The sequence below is a fragment of the Phyllobates terribilis genome, unplaced genomic scaffold (genome assembly GCF_046119375.1).
Source record: "Phyllobates terribilis strain yellow unplaced genomic scaffold, ASM4611937v1 Scaffold_7048__1_contigs__length_40268, whole genome shotgun sequence".
In the NCBI taxonomy this organism is placed as follows: Eukaryota; Metazoa; Chordata; class Amphibia; order Anura; family Dendrobatidae; genus Phyllobates; species Phyllobates terribilis.
Window position 1 is genome coordinate 12,501 of NW_027369789.1, and position 5,000 is coordinate 17,500.

The window sequence follows — 5,000 nt, forward strand, 5'->3', positions numbered from 1 at the left end:
TCAACTTTTGTCAGACTTCCAGACAGGGGAGCGTGTCAGTGCGCGCATCCGATTTCAGTTCCAGAGCGATTCGCGCGATGAGTCCTTGATACTTAGTCGTTTTTGGCAAAATTTCTGACTTTTTGAAAATTTCACAATTTTGTGAAAACTTCCACAAAATGAGGTTCTAGTATGTTAGAGGGCATCCCAGGAGGGCTCCAAAAGTGTGGGTAAAATATATATCCCACAGGGGGAAAATTGAAAAAAAGTTGAAAAAAAAAATTTTTGGGGACTTAGAAAATTTTCACACATGTGTCAGACTTCCAGAGAGGGGAGCATGTCAGTGCGCGCATCCGATTTCAGTTCCAGAGCGATTCGCGCGATGAGTCCTTGATACTTAGTCGTTTTTGCAAAATTTCTGACTTTTTGGAAAATTTCACAATTTTGTGAAAACTTCCACAAAATGAGGTTCTAGTATGTTAGAGGGCATCCCAGGAGGGCTCCAAAAGTGTGGGTAAAATATATATCCCACAGGGGGAAAATTGAAAAAAAGTTGAAAAAAAAAATTTTTGGGGACTTAGAAAATTTTTCAACTTTTGTCAGACTTCCAGACAGGGGAGCATGTCAGTGCGCGCATCCGATTTCAGTTCCAGAGCGATTCGCGCGATGAGTCCTTGATACTTAGTCGTTTTTGCAAAATTTCTGACTTTTTGGAAAATTTCACAATTTTGTGAAAACTTCCACAAAATGAGGTTCTAGTATGTTAGAGGGCATCCCAGGAGGGCTCCAAAAGTGTGGGTAAAATATATATCCCACAGGGGGAAAATTGAAAAAAAGTTGAAAAAAAAAATTTTTGGGGACTTAGAAAATTTTTCAACTTTTGTCAGACTTCCAGACAGGGGAGCGTGTCAGTGCGCGCATCCGATTTCAGTTCCAGAGCGATTCGCGCGATGAGTCCTTGATACTTAGTCGTTTTTGGCAAAATTTCTGACTTTTTGAAAATTTCACAATTTTGTGAAAACTTCCACAAAATGAGGTTCTAGTATGTTAGAGGGCATCCCAGGAGGGCTCCAAAAGTGTGGGTAAAATATATATCCCACAGGGGGAAAATTGAAAAAAAGTTGAAAAAAAAAATTTTTGGGGACTTAGAAAATTTTCACACATGTGTCAGACTTCCAGAGAGGGGAGCATGTCAGTGCGCGCATCCGATTTCAGTTCCAGAGCGATTCGCGCGATGAGTCCTTGATACTTAGTCGTTTTTGCAAAATTTCTGACTTTTTGGAAAATTTCACAATTTTGTGAAAACTTCCACAAAATGAGGTTCTAGTATGTTAGAGGGCATCCCAGGAGGGCTCCAAAAGTGTGGGTAAAATATATATCCCACAGGGGGAAAATTGAAAAAAAGTTGAAAAAAAAAATTTTTGGGGACTTAGAAAATTTTTCAACTTTTGTCAGACTTCCAGACAGGGGAGCATGTCAGTGCGCGCATCCGATTTCAGTTCCAGAGCGATTCGCGCGATGAGTCCTTGATACTTAGTCGTTTTTGCAAAATTTCTGACTTTTTGGAAAATTTCACAATTTTGTGAAAACTTCCACAAAATGAGGTTCTAGTATGTTAGAGGGCATCCCAGGAGGGCTCCAAAAGTGTGGGTAAAATATATATCCCACAGGGGGAAAATTGAAAAAAAGTTGAAAAAAAAAATTTTTGGGGACTTAGAAAATTTTTCAACTTTTGTCAGACTTCCAGACAGGGGAGCGTGTCAGTGCGCGCATCCGATTTCAGTTCCAGAGCGATTCGCGCGATGAGTCCTTGATACTTAGTCGTTTTTGGCAAAATTTCTGACTTTTTGAAAATTTCACAATTTTGTGAAAACTTCCACAAAATGAGGTTCTAGTATGTTAGAGGGCATCCCAGGAGGGCTCCAAAAGTGTGGGTAAAATATATATCCCACAGGGGGAAAATTGAAAAAAAGTTGAAAAAAAAAATTTTTGGGGACTTAGAAAATTTTCACACATGTGTCAGACTTCCAGAGAGGGGAGCATGTCAGTGCGCGCATCCGATTTCAGTTCCAGAGCGATTCGCGCGATGAGTCCTTGATACTTAGTCGTTTTTGCAAAATTTCTGACTTTTTGGAAAATTTCACAATTTTGTGAAAACTTCCACAAAATGAGGTTCTAGTATGTTAGAGGGCATCCCAGGAGGGCTCCAAAAGTGTGGGTAAAATATATATCCCACAGGGGGAAAATTGAAAAAAAGTTGAAAAAAAAAATTTTTGGGGACTTAGAAAATTTTTCAACTTTTGTCAGACTTCCAGACAGGGGAGCGTGTCAGTGCGCGCATCCGATTTCAGTTCCAGAGCGATTCGCGCGATGAGTCCTTGATACTTAGTCGTTTTTGGCAAAATTTCTGACTTTTTGAAAATTTCACAATTTTGTGAAAACTTCCACAAAATGAGGTTCTAGTATGTTAGAGGGCATCCCAGGAGGGCTCCAAAAGTGTGGGTAAAATATATATCCCACAGGGGGAAAATTGAAAAAAAGTTGAAAAAAAAAATTTTTGGGGACTTAGAAAATTTTCACACATGTGTCAGACTTCCAGAGAGGGGAGCATGTCAGTGCGCGCATCCGATTTCAGTTCCAGAGCGATTCGCGCGATGAGTCCTTGATACTTAGTCGTTTTTGCAAAATTTCTGACTTTTTGGAAAATTTCACAATTTTGTGAAAACTTCCACAAAATGAGGTTCTAGTATGTTAGAGGGCATCCCAGGAGGGCTCCAAAAGTGTGGGTAAAATATATATCCCACAGGGGGAAAATTGAAAAAAAGTTGAAAAAAAAAATTTTTGGGGACTTAGAAAATTTTTCAACTTTTGTCAGACTTCCAGACAGGGGAGCGTGTCAGTGCGCGCATCCGATTTCAGTTCCAGAGCGATTCGCGCGATGAGTCCTTGATACTTAGTCGTTTTTGCAAAATTTCTGACTTTTTGGAAAATTTCACAATTTTGTGAAAACTTCCACAAAATGAGGTTCTAGTATGTTAGAGGGCATCCCAGGAGGGCTCCAAAAGTGTGGGTAAAATATATATCCCACAGGGGGAAAATTGAAAAAAAGTTGAAAAAAAAAATTTTTGGGGACTTAGAAAATTTTTCAACTTGTGTCAGACTTCCAGAGAGGGGAGCATGTCAGTGCGCGCATCCGATTTCAGTTCCAGAGCGATTCGCGCGATGAGTCCTTGATACTTAGTCGTTTTCAGAAGTCACAATTTTGACTTCCAGGACCCGCAAAACGTTTGTAAATTGAGCCCGCTCCCCAGTTCCAAGCGTTTTGAGGTGTCCCCGGTTGCAGTAATGCAGCCTGCCCACTAGATGTCGCAAAAGAGACAAAAAGTGAAAAAGAACCAGAATGAGGAAATTCCAGGGAGCCGAATCCGCCTGACAGTTCCAGGCGATCGGGCACTTTTTTGCATGCGTCCCTAAAGTGGGTATAGGGTGACACTCCATGCAAAGACCCAGTTTTGCACACCACCGGCAGAATATATGAGAGAGAGGTACCTCTCAGCCCCGACACATTTTGACTCATTTAAGCTGGTTTTCACCTCCGTAGGCCTGGGTATGCGTTTTGGCTATGAGTCCCTGTTCGGCTGGAGGTCTGCACCTTGGCTGAACCCAGGCTTCCGCAGCTGCGTGGGGGGACTTTTGCCGGTCGCCTATCCCAAGTCAGAGAGGTGTTCCTGGGTTGAAGTGAGCCTGGCCAGACCCCCCCGCGGGCCCTGGTTCTCCACATGGGGGCGCCGTCAAGGCTAAAATCTGGATTTTTAGGCCGAGGAGAGGCTCCATGAGGGCGGATGCTTTTGTGGCTTCGACCCCAGTGCTGTTCCACATCCAGTACCCCCCCGCAAGGGCGCCTGTACCCGAGTCGCGCTTCCAGGACTCGTGGGCACGTATCTCCCGACGACAGGGGTTTGCAGCCTCCGTACTTGGGCAAGTCCCTACATGCACCCCTGCTCTTCCTCCGATCGATCTGGCGCAGCGCTCCCGGGTGGGGAGGTGGCGCCGCTCGCTCGGCCCGGGCTTTGGAGCCCGCGCTGGCTTAAGGTGAGCGGTCCCCTTCCTCCTCTACCCCCGGGCTTCCGACACCTATCTTTGGGCGCGCATGCCGGCCTCGCCTCCCGTCTGCGGAGGTGGCCGAGCCGTGGGGAGTTTGACCCGAACCGAGCGAAGGCAGTGGTCCGACGACCCGTACGGGCGAACGGCGGGGCGCCCACCCAGCCAGGCGTGGGGGCCCGTCGTCCGAATCGCTCCCTGTGCGGGGAAGCACAGCGATCTTCTCCGAGGGCGGCCCTTTTCTTCCAGATGCGTACCCGGCCAGCGGAGGCTCGCGCTGCCCCTCGTGTCCGAAAGGGCGGCCTCCGCGGCGGTGGCGACAGCGGCGGCGGTGGGTGGCCTCTCCGCGCCACTGCCGAGCTTCGCGATTTCCAGTCTTTTCCCGAGCCCCTACGTCAGTGGGGAGGACGACAGAGGTGTGGAGGCAGGCGAAGGGGGTTCTCACCGTGCGGTGTGCCCCAGCCCGACCGTTGCCTTCCCCCTCGACCCTCGTCCTCCCAGGCGGCTCGGCCAGGGAGCAGGAGAGAGAGCGAGAGAGGGAGAGCGGAAACCCCAGAGCCAAGGGGTTAGATGGAGAACGGGAGAAGGAACGAGGGCCAAGAGGTAGGGAGTACGGTGAAAGGCCGACCTGGGATCCCCCTGCGCTCCCGCCCTGGGCGGGGAGCAGCCCTGGGAAGAAAAGCCGCTCGGGCATCCCTTTGAGGTTACGGGCGCGAGCGGGAAGAGGGACTACGCTGGAGGGCGACGCCGACACGGCCAGGCCGACGACCACCCACGCGACCTCAGCGTCGCCGGGTTAGTGCCAGAGCCGCGGCGGACCCCGACGGCCAGCCCCCCTCTCCCAATCCTCGTGCCTGTCCGCCGGTGGGTCGAGGACCCCCCGCGGCGGAGGCAGGTCTAAGCCAGACGGTGGCGCCGCA